The sequence below is a fragment of the Sinocyclocheilus anshuiensis genome, unplaced genomic scaffold (assembly GCF_001515605.1).
Source record: "Sinocyclocheilus anshuiensis isolate Anshui unplaced genomic scaffold, SAMN03320099.WGS_v1.1 scaffold802, whole genome shotgun sequence".
Taxonomy (NCBI): domain Eukaryota; kingdom Metazoa; phylum Chordata; class Actinopteri; order Cypriniformes; family Cyprinidae; genus Sinocyclocheilus; species Sinocyclocheilus anshuiensis.
Genome location: NW_015547667.1, coordinates 128,825 through 150,225, shown reverse-complemented (window position 1 = coordinate 150,225; position 21,401 = coordinate 128,825). Strand labels below are relative to the sequence as shown.

At 39.8% G+C, this 21,401-nt stretch overlaps 1 pseudogene; it reads left to right on the top strand.

Moving 5' to 3' along the window:
• The window catches only part of LOC107702609 (uncharacterized), a 91,020-nt pseudogene that overhangs the window by 42,945 nt on the left and 26,674 nt on the right, over positions 1-21,401 (top strand).

Here is a 21,401-nt window from a genome sequence, read left to right as displayed (position 1 = left end):
CACAGAGGTGAACCGAATGCCCCTGAACTTGGGAGGGCGCCGGGCGAATTGAATCGCATAGCCGAGTCTGATGGTTCTCATGAGCCAGCGAGACGGCCTGGGGAGTGCTAACCAGGCCCCCAGCGACCGAACTAGCGGGACCAGGGAGACCACCAACGTACCTGCAGTGGGGCAGCGAGGTGGAACACAGGGACCCAACCCGGGAGGCCGTGCGTCCGAGGGTGCGGTCTGAGTGCGCGGCGCACCACTTACCTGGCTCCAGAGCTGGGCAGGGGGTTCGTGAGGAGGCACAGCGTCTTCTCGGGCGAGATCCCAATTCGTCAGTCACGACTGACGTAACGTAGAACGTGACTGACTGAAAGGGAACTGTAACATTACTGTCAACTTACACAAAACCTGTTTGTCATTTCAGTGTCTCTGGGCAAAGAAGAGCTGAGAATAGTTCTGCTGGGGTCAAACGCAGATGTTAAAGCCTTCTGTGGGAACACAATACTGGGAGAAAAGGTGTTCTCAGAGTCGCCGTCCCCCCGGAATTTGTTTGAGAGGCATGATGGTATGGTGCTGGAGAGATGTGCAATGGTGATCAACACTCCTGACCTGCTTGATCCCATTCACTGTCCTGAGGAGCAAGACATGGAAAGATTATTTTATTTGGCTTACCCTGGACCTCATGCCCTACTTCTGGTCCTTAAACCTGGAACATTTACAGATCTGGAGAAAGAAGCTCTCAAGCTCATTAACATCGTTTTTGGTGCAGGTGCATCTGAGTATGTAATTATTGTCTTCATGCATGAGGAGCAGGAGTATGCAAGCAATGAAGACTCTGCCAATGTCAGCAGAGCCATTGAGTCTCTCCAACAGACCTGCAGATGTCCACACCATCATCTACAGAGGAATGGAGACCAATCAGAGGTGCAGAAACTTCTGGAGAGCATCGAGAAGATGCTGGAGGAGAACGGAGGCCATCACCTGAAGATTCCTGATGAATCAAGACCAGGTGAGACAATGAGCCAAAGATCAAATGTACTGCCTTTAGGTATTATTACCTATATAATTAATAAAATAGAATTATTTTTCTTTCAGTTCATCTAAAAGTGTGGGTAAAAGTTTTTTTTTATTATTATTAAATTGAATATTACATTAATTGTTATTATTATTTATGCATTAAACCAAAAACTTTAATGGTCTGTAGAGGAACTTTTGAATGCATCCATCAAATTGGACTAAAAATTCTGTTTAAAAAGGTTTGTCTATTGGCAAGTGTTTTAATGCCGAAATGGATATCAAGATTCTTTAAGGGTTGTTCACACCAAGAAAGATAACTGTAAAGATAACTATTACCTATTAATTATAACCAAAACTTTACAACCTCCTGTTTATTATAAGCATGCTGGAGTTATGACAATAGTTGTGTTTCAACTTGATGCAACACTGCACAGACTAATTGCCATCTGATTTGAAGCAGTGCATGCAAGTGAGGAATTTTGTTTACGTGAGACGGTGCCAGGGCCATGTGACTGTTATGTCTGGCATCAAAGTACCACAAGAGCAATTTGAGAACATTCTGCTTTCTCATTCTGCGCAGCTCCTTTTATGTTTAACATTTCTTTATTGAATTTATACAGTTTACACATCGCAAACATATCTTAATGAAACCCCCTCCCCCCAACAACAAACCCCTGACATTATGAAATAAACAAAACAAATAATTAAATAATAAAATAAAATAATAATAAAATAGGTAAATAATGAAATAAATAAAAATATACAGGCAATACAATCCTAATACTAGTTAAACATACAGTATATTCCATAACTACACACATCTATAGTCTCTTCATTATACTTCTAAGCTTTTTTTTTTTATTCCAAATTGCATTTATAAATTTTGTAAGGATCCACCCGCCAGCCCAAAAAGTGGAATCCAGCGGCCTGATCGAAGGTTTAATGCGTATTCGGTCTTTTACTTGCGCTTCCGAATTGATCAGGATTTAGTTTCAATTTTAATCTAGCTCCGTTTTCAATCTGACTCCAATTTCACGTGATCATTAAATTTAGGCCCCCTGACTGATTTGCAACTTTCCCTTAAATACTACCAGAACAAAGACAAAGAAATCTTTAAATCAGTTGTAAAAACATAAAAGACCTTTTGTTTGTTAGTTTCTGTGATCCAGGGTCACACCCGGCTGGAAACATTCTCACAGACCCCTAAAGGGGGACACACCCCCTCCTCAGCAGAACATAATTCTACAAAGGTTTTGAATCTTTCTCATAATATAAATGACTACTGTGAAATTGAAACCAATTTACCAATCGCACAAAGACCTTTAAAATGACACCAAACATGAAGGGGAAAAACAACAGGTTCACAAGATACATGATATGTGGGATATGCATATTCTTAATGAACTTTGAGTGAAACCTTTTGGGGGAAAAGAGGGAGAGGCAGAGCGGGCAGGGGGAGAAGGGGGTCGTAAATGGGCAAGGAGAGAGGTGTTGTTTGCTCTCTTTGAAGATTTCTTCTCCAGATAAGTTTTATTGTTTTATTGCATGGCGTCTGTTTTGTGTGAGTTCCTGAGTATTGGTTTCATGAACAGTTAATTTCATAAGGAAATAAATTCACTCCTTTCAATTTTTTGAAGAGCATAACATTTTTCAGCCATAGTCCAGGGAAATGATCATTGCCCCATACTGGCATTTTTGGGAAGAAAAAGTACATAATTTTGAGTGCATAACAGAATAGTAGGCAAGCTTTGGGACATACTATCCCGTCAAAAAATTGCATCTTTAATGCTCTGTCACTGTCAGGCTTGTGTTGTGTTTTGTTCCCCATGTGCTCCCTGTGTCCCAGTGTTTATGCCCATATTTGGTTAGTTTCCTATTCCCGTCCTGATTATGTTGATTTAATTTCAGGTGTTCCCCATTTGTTTTCATTGATCCCAGGTGTGTCTAGTCATCCCCTCGTCTTGTCATGTGTTTAAATAGTGTTCCCTGTCTTTAGTTCAGCGTCCGGTATTGTTCATGTCTACATGCACTACGTGAGTTTTCCTTGTTATAATTAAACTTCTCTGGATTGATGTACTCCTTGTCTCCCTCCGTTCCTTGTTCCGCACTCCACTCAGTAGTACACCCGTGACAGAATGCCAGACCCAAACAAAGTAAGTGGTGCCTTTTTCCCCCGTGTTTGTTTTCCGTTTTTGATAGTGTTTTGTGAGATGACCGCTCAGTTCGCTGCCTTAGCCTGCCGAGATCTCCCTTTCTTTGAGTATGCATGGGAATTCTGCGGGCTTGCCACGGCGTCGGCTTTGGAGGACGCCACCATCAATTCTCTGTTCTGGCTCGGGGCTGACTACCATCGCCCCGTGGACCTCCCAGACACCACCGGACTATGTTGGAGGGAAGGGGTCTTCTGGTGTCTGGGGAGTGTCGGGGCCCGAGCCAGAACCAGCCCGCTGTCGAGCCCACCAGCCGTTCCCGAGTCAAGTCAGTCAGCTGTTCCCGAGTCAAGTTCGCCGGCCACTCCAATGTCAAACCCGCCGGCTGCGGCTCCCACAAGCCCGACGGCCGTTCAGCACTCTAGCCCGCCAGCAGTTCCTCAGTCAAGCATGCCAGCCCCAGAGCTCGCTCCAGTGCCAGCTCCTCGAAAGCGCCTTGCTGTGCATGCTCCTGCAGAGCACCCTCCAGTGCCAGCTACTCGTAAGCACTTCACAGTTCCCGAGTTTAGCCCACGGAGGGCTCCTGTCCCCCAGTTTAGCCCACGGAGGGCTCCTGATCCCCCGTCGAGCCCAGGGAGGGCTCCAGCACCCCAGTCAAGGCCAGTGAGGGCTCCAGATCCCCAGTCAAGCCCAGGGAGGGCTTCAAATCCCCAGTTAAGCCCAGGGAGCAGGTAGGGCTGCAGATCCCCAGTTAAGCCCAGGGAGGGCTGCAGATCCCCAGTTAAGCCCAGGGAGGGCTCCAGTCCCCTGTCATGGCCCACGGAGGGCCTCTGAACCTGTAAGCATCCCCAAGTATTTTTTTGTGGGGGGGGCAGTAGGGCTACAGCCGGAGAGGCCGAGGCAGGGGCTGGGGCCGCTGCCTCACAGGCTGCTTTGCCATGGCCTCCCAAACTGCCAGATCCGCCATGGCGCCCGGATCTGTGAACGTCTTGGGGCATCTGTCCAGTCCAAGCCTGTCCGTAGGGATCGCCAAGGCGCCCACCCTCCCCTTTGATGTTCTTTGGCACGAGGACACGCCTTACAGGGGGGGCGCATCATGTCAGGCTTGTGCTGTGTTTTGTTCCCCATGTGCTCCCTGTGTCCCAGTGTTTATGCCCATATCTGGTTAGTTTCCTGTTCCTGTCCTGATTATGTTGATTTAATTCCAGGTGTTTCCCGTTTGTTTTCATTGATCCCAGGTGTGTCTCGTCATCCCCTCGTCTTGTCATGTGTTTAAATAGTGTTCCATGTCTTTAGTTCAGCATCCGGTATTGATCATGTGTACTTGCACTACGTTAAGTTTTCCTTGTTATAATTAAACTTCTCTGGATTTATGTACTCCTCGTCTCCCTCCGTTCCTTGCTTCGCACTCCACTCAGTAGTGCACCCGTGACAGTCACATTCTGTCACTGTAAACTGGCATGTCAGTCATCTTGTCACAGTTAACATCCTCCACATTTAATTTTCTACCATATTTGAGAGAAAAGAAAAGGCATGTTGATCTGCCAGTTGTGGCTCTTTCATGTGGAGACTTTCCTTTAACTTTAACTCCTAAAAGTTAATGACAAAATGGATCTCTATAAAAGTTCCCTTTGATATTGCAGATAAAATGTAACATGGATAGCATTAATTAAATATGTTTAATCAGGTTAAACACTGATTATTAGTCACTCAAACCCCTTAATCTGAACATCTGTCCGATGCACACATCTGCCATGTTTTGTAGTATTTAAACCCTTTTACTTGTGTTTGTAGTTCTGAACCGAATCCTCATCCAAAGCACAATGTGTTGTGGGCAAAATTAGCCTTTATAGTGTGCACGGATGCACACTTCTACAAATCTACCTAAAATAGTAGACCAACCAGGGACTTTTGGCATACTCTTTTCAACATACTATCCTTTGGGACACACTTATTTTAATCTCACGTGCTATTTAGGATGGATAGTATGGACATTGGGATGCAGGGAATGTCTCCTAGCAACGACATCCGTATTAAATTCTAATGAGAAAATAAACAAAACACAAGCTGCTGTCCTCTTCAGTTGCTCGACTGCTTCTTCTAACAAGTACTTGCTAACACAGTAAATAAGTACTTTGCCTGGCTTCGGCCACGCCTTACTACTTAGCAAACCGAAAATGAAAAGCCATGTGATACACACAAGAGCAAACGCAACTTCAGCATGCGTTTACAATGGTAAACACAGTAAGCAAAACATTATCTCCCAGCAACGACAACCACAAGCTGCAGTCCTCTTCTGTTTCTCAGCTGCTTCTTCTGCGAGATTAGGCTGTAAGAGTGTTGGTGGTCCATCCAGGATTGAACAGTAAAGTCCTGGTTTATGTAGATCTCCATCTGGAAACAGCAGTGTTTCATCCTGATAAAATGCAGATGTTGATCTGTTGAATGTCCTTCGCCGGTTACTTGGCAGAGGTCACAGTAAAGACATCAGACAGCACGGGCCTATTTTATGAGAATGTGCGCATTAGGCTTCTCTGCTCATTACTTATGAGCAGAGAAGTAATGAGCTACTTAATTCACTACTTAATTCAAGTTTTCACAGGGAACATCAGAAGAAGAAAACCTTTCAGAACTTTACTTGATCAGCAAAAGTGGCTGATTTAAAACATATGCAAATTATTAAGTTTAAGCAACAGTGACTCTGTCCCCATTATTTCCTCTGTGTTAGCTGAAGTTATTTCTATAGTAAGTTAGCAAAGCTTGTAAAATACATGTTGAAGTAAAATAAGTGATTGTGTGATCTGTTTCCTTTTTCATTCAGTGGCAAACAAACCACTGCAAGGAATTCCTGTCTACAGTCTCTCAACCAGACGGATTGTTCTTCTGGGTAAAAGTGGTGCTGGGAAAAGTGCAGCTGGAAACACAATACTAGGACAGAGAGAGTTCCGATCTGAGAGGGGAAAGAGATCAGTAACCCGTAAATCCTCAGAGAAACACACCACTGTTTCAGGCAGATCTGTGTCTGTAGTTGATACTCCTGGATTCTTTCACGCACAGATAAAAACTGAGGAGTTAACTGTAGAGGTAGAGAGATGTGTTTATTTATCCAGTCCTGGACCACACGCTTTTCTCATTGTGTTTCCTGTGATTATGAGATTCACTGAGATGGAGCAGCAGATTCCTCAGAAGATTGAGATAATGTTTGGTGAGGGAGTGTTAAAATACTCCATCATTCTCTTCACTCATGGAGATCGGATAGATAAACCCATAGAGAGCTTCATTAAGCAGAACTGTAAATTAAGAGATCTAGTTGATCACTGTGGAGGCAGATATCACGTCTTCAACAATAACAATGAGAATAACAGAGAGCAGGTGAATGATCTACTGCAGAAGATTGACACAATGATAGAGCACAATGGAGGAGGACACTACAGTAATCAAATGTTTGAAGATGCTCTGAGATTCAGACAAGAGGAAGAAGAGCAGAGACGGAGAGGAGACGAGAGGAGAAAGCTACAAGAAAAAGGTAAGGTTTGATCAACATCAAAACGTAAATTAGCATGCTAAAAGTTTCTTCAGTGATGTATTTAATTCTACTAAAGCAATGACTGTTGCTCTTAGTCATTTCATGGTAATTACTTGTTTACAATTTGTAAAAAGGCCTAGTTTTAGTAGAGGTCTGTTTGGATTCCATTGTTATTTAGAGGTGACTTGCATGTTATAGTCAATATTCAGGTTAGCTGTACTAGTGAACTTTCTAGCTTACTACATTGAAGTTTCTAGTCTATTCCGTTGTTGAGTCCTCATATAATAGAAGGGGTTTGACGACTGGGACATGACATGCTGAGAGAATGAAGCAATGATTTGCTGACAGGATACTTTATAATTCTGTTTAATTTGCTCAATAAAGCATAATACTTAGAACAACTCCTGGTTTGAGACGTCATCATTTTAACCGGACAAAGCTGCAAGCTGTTCAACCTTTCCAAACCAGAAGAGAAAGGGTTTCTAGCTCCATAGTTTTTGTTCACGGTCCTTCTAGCCCAGGGCTAGGCAAGTTTGGTCCTAGAGAGCCGCAGTCCTGCAGAGTTCAGCTCCAACCCTAATCAAACACACCTGAACAAGCTAATCAAGTTCTTCAGGATTACAAAGGCTACAGATTTTTTTTTTTTTTAGGGTTGGAGCTAAATCTTGCAGGACAGGTGCTCTCTAGGACCAAACTTGCCTACCCCTGTTCTAGCTGAATGAGCAGGCTGCTACAGATATGTCTTATGCTGAAATAGAAACTCCTGCTCTGCCAGCAAGGAGACAATTTAATGATAATCTCAGCATTCCGAGAGATGTGTCAGCAGAATGCTGTGCTTTGTCATGAGCTTCAAAGCCTGAAATCTGAACGGAGAGCTTCAGCTGAGGTGGTCACTTCCCCGATGCCATCAACACACTTTCACTGTCCAGCAGTCAACATTCAGACTCCACAACCATACCACCCAATTACAGCCTGACACTCTAGGCTGCCACCACCTGCTGCTTTTGGCGCTTTTCCACTGTATGTTTCAGCTCGGTACAATTTGTTTAAATAGTAGGGGTGCTCCGATCAGGATATTTGAGGCTGATCACCGATCACAGAAAGCAGTATCTGCCGATACGATCACCGATACCGGTCTTTTTAAAGCCTCCTTTTTATCATGTAGAATTATTTATAGTGATGATCCAATCAAGATTTTTAGACATTTATTCAGGGCCTGAATTTTAATTTTTGAAAATGAATTCCCCTTTTAGGTGACTCTTGTGAGAGGGGATTTTTTTAATTTGAGGGGTGGAGGGGGCCATTTTTTTGACATTTTTCAAAAATATATATTTATCTCACCTAAATGTTTGATCATGCAGTGCATTTTTGTTCGATCATAAAGTGCATTTTTGTTTTTACACTCATGCAATTGTTGCACAATAGCTTACACACAGCACAACACAAAAATATTTAAACTACTTTTCTTACGTTATCACAAACATTCAAAATTAAAACTTTCCACTGACAGAAACACTCAGCTCTACTGCCTTTTCTTTTGCATTGAAATCTTTATTACAAGCAATCCTGCGGTTCATAAAGAACTTTGTTTTTCATATATATTTATCTCACCTAAATGTTTGATCATGCACTGTATTTTTGTTTTGACAATCATGCAATTGTTGCACAATAGCTTACACACAGCACAAGCCTGATTTAGTGAGCTGTATGTGAGGCGGCCTTTTACACCAGGTTCACACATATTCTGTTTGCAGTGCGTAAGCAGTCCATGTGTGGTACATAAGCGGTGCAGAAGCGGCAGGTGCTCACTGTGCTTTCACACAGGAGTCTGCAACTGATCCGTGGCCGTTTAACAAACACAACATTTATCCATTATTTTGATTTCAAATCCAAACATTGTTACTTAAAATGCTTTTTCAGCATTGAGATTCTTTTTTACACAGTACAGTAATACAATTTCATAGACGTGTTTAAACGCAATAAATATTAGAAAGACATTATTCAATGCTTTTTACTTTTGCATTTACTTCTAGATTTATATATCAAGTTGCTCAAGCAAGTGGCAAAACATTTAAACTACTTTTCTTACATTATCACAAACATTCTAAATTAAAACTTACCATTGACAGAAACAGACTTTTGCATTTAATTCTTTATTACAAGCAATCCTGCAGTTCATAAAGAACTTTGTTTTACTACCTCCACGAGTGCCTTACTATTGACAGAAATAGTCAGCTCTACTGCCTTTTCTTTTGCATTTAAATCTTTATTACAAGCAATCCTGCGGTCCATAAAGAACTTTGTTTTCCTACCTCCACGAGTGCCATCTATTATTGTCTTGTTTATCTAAAAGTGCTCTTTTCCTTTTAACCTAGCCAAAAGCCATAGCCTGACAGTAGACACAGTAGACTTTAATTATATGCATTTATGGTGTAATTACTACATTTTCGTGTAAATCCATGTTCATATTTACAGCAAACAAAGCGCTGTTACTTTAATAAAAAAAAAAAATAGACTCGGTGCGGAAACGATCTCTGCACTGCTGCAGACGCACCGCTCCTGGAACACACTGCCGGTGTACTGACAAAACATGCTACCTATCAGATTGTGCTACCAAAAATATATTTGCATTGTTTTAAGGGTAAGTTTAGGGTAAGGGTAGGTATGGGTGAGTAGGTTTAGGGTAGGGGTAGTTATGGACATTTTAAAAAGCCTCAAACCACATGAATAAGATGATGGTAGCACAATCTGGTGGGTCTCATTTTTCGCTATCGATTTGTGCTACCTATCTTTTTAATGGGAGGTAGCACAATCTGAGCGGGTAGCACAAATCGTCAAAATACCGGACCGCAACCGTGTACAGTGTGAACGCTTTAATCCATTAACATAAGCGCGGAAAATATACGCACCGCAGACGGTGTAATGTGAACCTGGAGTTATGTGTGTGCGCTGCGAGTGTGCATGAGCGCACGGTCTCCAGGAGAGCACGCGAGCGCTGAATGGTTTAAACACTGGCAAGAATTAAAACGAAATGCAATTTATAAACTTTAGTGACATGAGACACTGCCTCGATTGTGCAAGTGACAATTCCTGTGTCAAGAGCAGCTCGCTTATAGTGCAGACGCGATGTGATTTGAAGTAATTTGCACATTTTGAGAGAGAAAGAGAGAGCATGCGCAGTGATTCACTCACGCTGTTTGTGAAATTATGTCTTACAGAAAGTTTTCAAATTACTTTACAAGTTATTTAATGAAGAAATATATGAACTGTACCTCACCTTCAGCATTATAATTATTTCACCCGCGCCGCTGCAGGGGCTGCATTATTTCACGGTGCCGCTACATGTCGTGCCAAACCTCGCACGGCAGCGCATCAGCTTGAGATCGTTTTTTTGAGATCAGCCTTTTAGAGACTGCCAGTCAAACATCCCAAAGCGATTATCGGCCGATAGTGATCGGCAGCCGATCAATCGGAGCACCGCTACTGAAATGTAACTTGTAAGCTTCATTGGATTCACGACACATAACACCAAACCCACTAGGGAAATTTTTACCCAGAATTTTGTTTTGACCATGGTTCCTGCAGTCAAAGTACACCGAGTACCACCCCAAAGTCCCTAGTTCCTGGAGAAAGTTCCTGTAGTGGAAACGCGGCTAATATTAGCATTTCAAACAAGGGAGCAATAATACATACAGTGCATAATTAATTCCTTTAAAGGTGACCTATTATGCTCCTTTTTACAAGATGTAATATAAGTTTCAGGTATCCCCAGAATATGTCTGTGAAGTTTCAGCTCAAAATACCCCATGTTTTTTTTTTTTTTATTATACCATGGTTTAACTGCCTATTTTTGGGTGTGAGGAAAAATGCACAGATTTTGTGTGTCTACCTTTAAATGCGAATGAGCTTGTGCTCTCCGCCTCCGTTCTAGCAGAGGGCTGTCTTCAAGATTGAATCATGAATCCATCTTTGAGAATCATCTGTGCAAATCATGTTTTATTCACCCTCATGTGCAAAGCAGTCTGGTGTAAATTGATATACTGGTATATGAATTGACATGTTTTCTTCGACACCTTCTCTTCATAAATAAAATTACACCACAGAGGTGATCACACATCTCCTATGACCTATAGCTTTACAAGCGAGGAAAAGACTCTGAGGCTGGGACTCTATAGTTTGGTGTGCTTTCGCCACGGCGTTTCTGAGCCCTGCAGGCAAAGGGCTCGTTCGGACGGGCTCCTCAAGCCCTATGTGCCCTTCAAGTATCAGCTCAGATGACGGCTCTGCCACTGAGAAATTCACAAATTACCGTGTGAGCCCAATTCAAAATGGCCACCAGGACGGCTCATGGTTGTTTACCATAGCGGATCTCCACCAAATTTGTGTGGTATGTACAGCTAGAAGAGCCTGTCTGACCATCGCCCTCTGTATACTGATAGCCCCCCCGCATCACGGGGGGGTTAAGAGTCATTCGGCCAAGCTGGGGAATGAGCGCCTGCCCCGGCTTGGAAGAGATCCTCGGAGGGGGTGGAAGTCGAGACCCAGGGGGCGGTAATATTATAATAAGATCACCTTTCTACATCAGCAGGGGAGCGAAATCTGATTGGCAGATTTTTGCACATGCTTACAGAAAAACACTTACCAAAACAAAGATACTGGGTTGTTCTTTTTCACGTTTTCTAGGTTGGTAGATGCACTGGGGACCCAATTATAGCACTTAAACACAAAAAAGTCAGATTTTCATAATATGACACTTTAAAATTGGTGGACACATTTTGTAAAAAAAACATAAAATGTGTAGTGTGCTGTTGTTCTGTGTAATTTATTTTAAAATAATAAGATCAGATCATCGCTTTGGTAGTTCAATGACTTATATTAAGAACTAAGAGACCGATGGACTGATGCAGAGATTACAGAGGGATATGTTCTCTTATTGTCAAGAACATGTATATTTAATTAAAAAAGGAATAATAATAAATAAATAAATAAATGCAAATGTACAACTATACCAGTCAAGGGTTAATCATAAAAGACCAAGAGTCCCAAACTGTAAACAAGTTTTGAGATGTTTGTATGCTTTTTTCTGTCAAGTTCAGTGTTTTTATCTGTGAAATATTTCAATGTTTTTTCTTTTTCTTTTTTGGGACGTCTCAAATAATGTTAATCAGATTCACAAACAGCAGGCAGAAGCAGTCTAGAGGTTAATCACCTCAACAGAAAATCCATGATTTGACAGCAACAGTGATTGTACTTTTAAAGTTTTAATGGAAGTTTAGTTATTTTTACTTTGATACCCATGTCACAAGTTCCTGATAATTTATGCCGTCTAATACAACAAAGGTAATAATCAGCCCATTGTTGTTCAATGTTTGCTGTTTATTTCGCTAATGAAAATGAAATATCATTACAGAAAAATGTGTATATTGTGTGTTAGTAGAGTTTTAGATGAGGACCGATTTTTATCATTGCAGCTAGTTTAGTCACATTGTGCTACAATAGTACATAAGTATATAATAGACAGTGTTGGCAGTAACGCATTACAAAAGTAACGATATTACAGTAGTATATTACTTTTTGCTGTAACGCAGTAATATAACGCATTACTACTAAAATTTGGGTAATATTATTACTCGTTACAATCTCAGTAACACACGTTACAACAACATATTTTAACTCAAAATTAAGTGGTGAATTTACCAACACCGCAAAACAGCACCAGACAATAAATTCCGTGGTTAAATACGTTGTCTATTTCCTGTTGCTGTAATTCAATGGTTGAGATGACTGAGACGGATTCTACATTTGTGAGATGGGCAAACTGTGGGGTCAGAGAAGAGAAAGAATGCGGCGGATGAGCGCAGACAAGCAACAGAAATTAAGTTGAACTAAAAATAAAAATTTGTTTTTATTAAATCATAGTCTACATGTAAAAGGAATTAATACGCGAAATATATTTGACTCAAATAATTAACAGATTAACAAAACGAAAGAAAAAAGACAATAATGTAAAATATGCTGCTGAGTTTGGTTCATTTTTGTGGCGCTGCTCTCTGCAAAAGTTCACGGAAAGGAAACCAAGATGACAAGTGCATCCTAACATAAAAGTAAACACATTGCTGTTTCGAAGGATCTGTATGACCAAAAATTTACGGATTATTTTATGTTTCCGCTGTTCAATTGCGCCGGCGCCTCACGCACACACATACAGCATTGCAAACATTGCAGCCATTCATTATCAAAAATAAAATACAGTCAACCAAATATAGATACATTGGAAATTAAAATCGTCCGTACAATCCGTGTCGTTCAGCCTGAGCTCGGGCCAAACACATATTTGTTCATGTGAAGAGTGTGATATTTTCTTTTCTTTTTTTTCGGAAAGCACGTTAAGTAGCCTACTAAAGCATGGTTTACATACTAAATAGGCTAATAGTTTAGCATTCAAATACATCGCGAATATGGAAACATTTGGATTCGTGCCGTATGATAAAGGCAGGCTACGTGAGAACAAAGGCGTTTGCTTTCAGTTTCGCTTTAAATTAATTCGTTTTGGCTTGTTTAGCAACTTATATTTTTCATTCTTGTTTTGTTCTGAATACAGTTAAATTTAAAGGATTTGTTGTGGAGTGAGGATAACTAAAATAGCCTATAGGCTTGCTATTGTGTTAATTGCTTGTTCATTAGGGCCTATAACATTCCGCTTTATTTAGGCTATTATTTCTGAATGTAGGCTAATTGCGGTTTGTGCTTGAAAGTAACTCGCAAGTAACTTAAAAGTAGTGTAACGCATTACAATTCAGAGACAGTAATATTGTAATGTAACTAATTACTTTTAAAAGGAAGTAATAAGTAATATATAATGTATTATATTTTGGAAGTAACTTGCCCAACACTGATAATAGAATACGAATTAATGTTTTGAGTTTAAAATGTTTTATACCTCACTGAAACAGAAAGCTTCCATATAAAAAGAAGGGGGAACAGTTTCTAGCAAGCTTCTAGTGTCACAATCCCTGCCTGTGTTCTGTGTCCCTAGTGTTGTGTTCACCTCATGTTTCCCTGCCAATCTGCCACCTTGTTAGTTGCCATGGACACTGATTAACCACACACCCCTTGTTACCTCGTTATCTTGTTTGCCCCTGTGTATAAACTGTGTGTCTCTCAGTCTGTCCTTGTCAGTTGTTGTGGATGTGTTACCCCGTTTTCCTTCATGGTTTTTATGTGTCTTGTTTTCCCTGCTTGGTTTTGTTTGGACTGATTACCTGTGTTTTGATCCTTGCCTGTGTTTTGGATTGTGTTCTTGGATTACCCTTTGAATAAACTGCTGCATTTCCGATTAGTCCGATTCATTTCCGCGAACCGGTTCTTTTCGGACAGATTGGCTCATTGAACCGGTTCAAAAAGCAGATTCATCGGTTCCTGACGTCATCAAGCTATAACGTCTCTACACATTTATTTTCCAACAACTCAATGCAATGTTATATCAATGAAAAATTCAAATAAGTAATTTGTCAACACATATTGAAACATTAAAAATATAAAGTTATTTGTGTGAAAGCATATTGCTGATTATTGCCATATAATTCACGTAAGTTAATGGTGTTTGTGGTCACAGTTTAATTCACTGATCCTTTATGTCAGATACGACTGACTGACCAATATTGACTAGCCTACAACTTGGATAAGATTCCTAAAAGTTTCACACATTACAGACATTGATGCACAAACGCGGATATGTTCTACATGTCTACAGTATGAAGACTCCTTATAAACTCCTTGATTTCGTTTAAGCAACTTTAAATATAATATGCATGCACAATAAACTATTGTAAAATTTATTTATCATCAGAATCTTCGGTAATCCTCGGCAAACTTCGCCACGGCTCAATCGGTTCTTGTTGAGTTCTCGGTAATCCTCGGCAAACTTCGCCACGGCTCATTCGGTTCTTGTTGAGTCCTCGGTAATCCTCGGCAAACTTCGACAGTTGGTTGAACCGGCTCATTCGGTTCTTTTTGAGTTGGACATGGTACTTCGGGCTGTGCGTCATGCGTCATCAACCCGGAACTAAAGTTCGATTCAGTTCGATTTGTGAACCGGCTCGACCGGTTACTTCCTGAGAACCGGCTCAAAAGAACGATTCGTTCAAGAACCTAACATCACTAATCCGCTCCCTTGCCTGCTCTTTGCCTGCCCAGCACCCAATCATAACATCTAGTTAGAGTCAAGATGAAGTTCCAAGTGAATAAGAGGAATATTTAAAGAGGTGAATATTTAAGGGATAATTTACAATTTTGCCATAAACAATTTTGGCTATTAAAGGTGCAATATGTAATTTTTTGCCGCTAGAGGGTACGTATTCAAAAGAAACAAAGGCGTAGTTCGATGACTCCGTGACTGAGTATGGAATCATGGGAGTTGTCCTCTTCATTCCCACAGCCGAAGCAATCCGACGGGACTCGGGCAGAAATCATGTTCATGGATGAGCTAATGTATTTAAGATTTATTAACATCGTAATATGAAGAAGGGTGAGGCAGAAAGCCGTCGAAGCGAAACGAGGCCGCTGAAGCAATTGCTAATAAGAAACAAGTGTGAAACACGGCTCGAAAGCAGCGGAGCTTTTATTATGCCACAGTTGACTGCGCTTCCGCTCCTTCTGGTCATGCATATGTGGGGTAAAGCAGCGCTGTTTTTTCATACTAGATACATTTGGAAGTTCTGTTATAATGCTACTCTGTGCGGTCGTCACCTGTCTAATAAAATGCACAACATATTAAAGCGTTATTGGTGTTTCCATGTTCTACAAAACAAAACTGGAAATCGAGGGGTTATGACATAATTGGCAGGCGACACGATGACACTATGGACACGCTCCGTGTCACTAAATAAAATTGCTTATTTCTCTGGATTTAGACATTCTTCTAAACATTTGGGATAATGTAAGTACTCAAGTCAGCAAAATATATAAAACTGTTCTAGTGGTTTTTGGATATTTTACTGCAAAAATCTTACATATTGCACCTTTAATGACAGTCATCAACAGTCATTATCACATGACGACAGACCAATCAGAATCAAGTATTCCACAGAGCTGTGTAATAATGGAGTGTTAATTGTGAAATTACAAAATACAAGAAAATATAAAATAGTAAATAGAAACTGTATGGACTAGCTAACAAAAAAAAATTATTAAAAATGTGTTTATGTAATATGAATATTAAATTAATATTATTATTAACATTGAGTGGAAGTTTGCAACTATATTTTATTATATTTGAAATAAATTGGAAGTGCTGTACCGACTGAATTAGGAAGATCAGGTTAGAGGGATGTCAATACATACATGCACCCAAACTGTTCTATTTTGTCTTACACTATGTTAATGTTATTTATTCCTAGGTGGTGGAATAAAAACAGGGGGAACACACTTAATGCCGAAAGTGTGCTTGCATTTGGTCATGCTGGGAAGAACAGGAGCTGGGAAAAGTTCAACAGGAAACACAATACTGGGACGACAAGCTTTTAGTTTAATGAAAAGCTACAAATCTCTCACTCGAGAAATTGCTGCAGAAGTCGGTGATGTTTGTGGATTTGCAGTCATTGTTTATGACACACCAGGATTTTCTGGTACAGAGAGTGAAGAAGAACTTGGACAATATAAAGAGGTCCTCCAGAACTGTATATCAGGCCTGTGTGTGTTTCTGCTGGTTCTCCAAGGAGACAGATTCACTCAAGAAGACCAGAAAATCGTGGAAAAGATTGAGGAGCTGCTGGAAGAAAAACGCATTGAAAACACCTGGTTACTCTTCACCAGAGTAGATCAGCTGGATGAAGGAAACAAGACCATAAACAAAGTCATTAATGAGACAGAATTCTTGAAGAATCTTACTCAGAAATATGAGGGCAGATTCCACGTGTTCAACAACAAGACAAAAGTTCCAAGTGACCAAGTGAAATCTCTGATAACGAAAGTTTTCCAGAGGACCTTACAGAGATGTAAGTCTATTATACCTAGATCTGAGGGAGGGTTCACATAAGGCAAGGAGGGATTAGGCTGTGTTCATTCAAAATACTGTAAAATAATATTTAATTCGCTTTCTGACGGTATCCACAGGTTTCCCAGTATGATAACGTTTAAGAAATGTTTTAGCATCAATAAAAAGAGTGACTTAAACAAGAAAATATGTAAAGGTACAACAAACAAAGTTGTTTAAGCATTAGTGATATTGCCTCTTTTATCTGCATACACAGCTATTTACTGTATAGAAACTGTAGTATGTTAGCATAGTAATAGGCCTTTATCATACTTCTGCGTTCAAATAGTAGCATATAAATAAATAAAAATCTGCTGCAGTCTGTATCAATGGCTGTGCCTATAGCAGGGAATTGTGGCAATTTATTTTTTGTCAAATTCAGCACATACATATTCTATAGACACCAAACTCAGTTTATCTGACGTATATATAAAATATTGATGTTTGCGAAGTAACTAGTTTAATTTCCTGGCGCCTGTCCATAATGCATGCAGAAATTCCTTTACGCAACTAATCGTAGCCGGATGTGGCGACACGCAGACTGTGATAAAGGTCTATTTCGCAAAGACATGCATGCCAAAGTGAAATACGTGAATGTTTGTAATCTGTTTTATTTTGTCATACAGTTTCCAAAAATCCTTGGCAAAGTATTCCCATCAATATCCAAGACATCTCTGCTGACAGTTGCTCATTCAGAAGAATTGTGCTGCTGGGTAGAAGAGGTGTCGGCAAGAGTGCAGCTGGAAACACAATACTGGGACAGAACGTGTTCAAATCTACACGTGGCTCAAATGCGGTAACCCGTGAATGTACAGAGAAACGCGCCACAGTTTCAGGCAGGAAAGTGTCTGTAGTTGATACTCCTCCATTCTTTGAGACAGAGATGAATCCAGACCAGTTAATGACAGAGATAGCCAGAAGTGTGTATTTATCCAGTCCTGGACCACACGCTTTTCTCATTGTGTTTAATGTGAATATGAAAATCACTGAACAGGAGCAGAAGATTCCTCAGATGATTGAAACGATGTTTGGAGAGGGAGTGTTAAAATACTCCATCATTCTCTTCACTCATGGAGATCTGCTGAGAGGAGAATCCATGGAGCAAGCCATTGAGAAAAACAATGCATTAAGACGTCTAGTTGATCAGTGTGACGGCAGATATCACGTCTTCAACAATAAAGATCAGAATAACAGAAAACAGGCCTATGATCTACAACAGAAGTCTAACACAATGATAGAGCAGAATGGAGGAGGACACTACAGGAATCAGATGTACGAAGATGCTCACAGATTTAAACAAGAGGAAAGAGAGTGGACACTGAGAGATGAGGAGTTGAGACAGAGAGAGGAAGAGAGGAGAAAACCACAAGTGAATTATTTTCGCAGTGTTTTAATTGTTACTGCCGTCTGTGTTGGAGCTGTTGTTGCTGCCCTTGTTGGTGCTGCTCTTGCTGGAGCTCCTGGTGTTACAGTTGCTGTTGGAGCCATTGTTGGATCTGCTGCTGCTGCTGGAGCTTTCAATGATGTAGCCATTTGGACACAGAGGCAGAGAGAGGAAGAGGAAAGAAAACAACAGGAGGAAAATGAAGAAGAGCGGGACTTGAGAGAGTAAAAATGAGACACGTTTATGAAGTTAAAAGGTCAACTATCAAGAATGAAAGAGAGACAGAAAAGGACAGAACTGAGCTGCTACCAACTGCTGATAAAATCAGCCTGTGAGAAACACATCTTTGTTTATCTTTATAGTATTCATCATCATTGTCATCCTCACTAGCCAGGTTTCCATCCAGTGATTCAAAATGTTTAGTGATATAGCTGATGGAAATGCCATTTGTTGATAACATTTCTCAAACGCTGAAACAATCTTTTTCCGTTCTACATTGATACTTCAGATGTCAAAAAAATTTGTTTGGAAACTTTTTGTTGAGAAAAAAGGCTTTAATGCAAATGAATGTGGTGTCACACAACAGAATTAATTAGCCAATATATGCAGTGTCTGTGCGTTCGTGTTGCATTCTTTTCAATCTACAGTCAGCTGTTGGGCTCTATTTTATCGATCTAAGTGCATGGTCTGAATCCTCTTTTGCTAGTTTAACGACTGAAAAACTGGTCGGTCCAAAAGGGTTGTACCTAGTCTCTTAATGAGTCATGGGTGTGTTTTGGGCGTAACATGCAATAAACCAGTCAGAGTCTCATCTCCCATTCCCTTTAAAATCCAGTTGTGCTTGCACCATGGCAGATTCGCTATTTAAATGGCGGAATTTGCAAGAGGAAAGACTAAAGGCTTCTCCCGAGGAATCCTTTTATTTTTAATATAAAAAAAAATTTGTGTGCTGCTGCACGTCCCTGTGTGTGTAATAAGCAGAGTGTACACGCAATGTGCACCGAACTATAGATGCGTATTACTAACACACCCTTTAAATAACAAACAAAAAAAATGTAAATAAAATACTGCGCCATAGACTTGAGAGCAGGTTTTTCTTAGTCAAGGGCAGTCGTTTTCAGTTGCCTCAAAATAGCAACGCGCCAACAAAGCAACTGAACACACCTCGTTTTCAGACCAGCACGCCCATGGGCGAACAGATGGGTGCGAGTGCATTTGCTATTTAAACAATGTGGTACTGGACGTGAAAATGATAACTGTGTCGGGCTGAAACTAGCAAAAAAACACTTGCGTCGCATTGCGCCGGGTGTATGATAGGTCCCATAGCCTACAATGTATATAATGTATTTTGGTTTCAATTGGATGAGGAAAATTTAGTGTCATGAAAATCTCAGCAACTTGACAAAAATAAGTGGGGCATCTGTCAAATTGAGGAAGACTGTTGGAGTTTCTAACACTGACAAAAGAAAAGTAAAATAAAATACAAAAATAGCTTAATAATGTAATGTCATACATTTGCGTTTCGATTTCACACAGCTGTTCTAGGCTACATGGCAAATGATAATCGCAGACATGACACAAAAAAATCTATAAATACAATTCATATACTAAGTTCTGTCATGAAACTCTAGATGATGATATCCACAGTGTTAACTACTTGGCACAAGCTGATTGGTTCATGTTGCATATGCAGCCAATAAGCTTGCTCCGGTGGTGTAATGTAACGAAGTAATAATACTTCGCTACAGTACCAAGTTTCTTTTGGGAGTATCTGTACTTTCATGTTTTAAATTATTTCAAATATCAGTATTCGACGTTTTATGTTAAAAACAAAACATTAGGCCTATTTATGCATCTGTAACTGCAGGTTAAATGCATCCATGTCCTCTCTGAGATACATAAACTATGTAAATACATCTAAATGCTATTTCAGATGCAGATTCCAGAAATGTTTTCTTATGTTGGAATGCAAGACTATAAGTACCAGATGAAGTGCTTCTTATTCTTAACCAAAAATACAAAATGGAAGAAAGAGTTAAAACTGAACACAATATTGCTACTCAAGCTGTGAATGAACAGTTTTTATATATATATTTATTTGCTTCTTTTCCATTTTGCATTTACTTGTACATTTACTTTCAATACTTAAGTAAAAAACTTTTTGTACTTAAGTACAATAAATATCACATACTTAATACTTAAAGTATGTAATATTCTAAACGGTTTTCTGTCATGAAACTCTAGATGATGATATCCACAGTGTTAACTACTTGGCACAAGCTGATTGGTTCATGTTGCATATGCAGCCAATAAGCTTGCTCCGGTGGTGTAATGTAACGAAGTAATAATACTTCGCTACAGTACCAAGTTTCTTTTGGGAGTATCTGTACTTTACTTGAGTTTTTATATTTTAGCCAACTTTTACTTTTACTCTACTACATTTCCTAATTAAAATGTATACTTTTACTCCGATACATTTCTCAGAAGCATATTCGTTACTTACTACAAAATAGTCAGAAGAACACGGACTGCAGGAAAGCAGGTTTGACGAATCAGTGGTCTGGCGTTTGCATTGAATTCCAGGCATTCTAAATTGTAGACGGCAAAAATGCTTCTGTATGGTTTTTATATTTATATAATTTAATATAGTTAACTTATCTATAAAGAGTACCACTGTTCTGCCGATATCAGCATGAACACATTTAATAATCAGTTTATACAAGTTCAGTAAAGCAATAAGTGACTTACATTTTTGCCATAATATTGCTTGTTTTTGCTCAATATTGCCAACGAAAATAGTTCCAAACAAAGATCACAGCACTGTTTCACAGCGTCTCTGAGCAAAGGACGGTGCTTAATTATTGCATGAATCAGCTTTTTTAACAAATCGGTTGATAAAAGTAGTTTTAGTCGTTTTTTTAATAGTTTTGTGTCTCTGAGCAATGGACGGTGTATACTTATTGAATGAATCAGCTTTTTTAACTCATTAACACAGTCAAATGTTTTGTTCCTGAATGAATCAGTCGTTTGAATGAATCGGTTGAATCTCAATTACTCACTCATTAACAGTCACTTGCTGTCACCTACTGGAGGTTTTAATTTTACATTTTTTTTCATGTTTTAAATTATTTCAAATATCAGTATTCAACGTTTTATGTTAAAAACAAAACTTAAGGCCTATTTATGCATCTGCAATTGCAGTTTAAATGCATCCATGTCCCCTCTGAGATACATAAACTGTGTAAATACATCTAAATGCTATATCAGATGCAGATTCCAGAAATGTTTTCTTATGTTGGAATG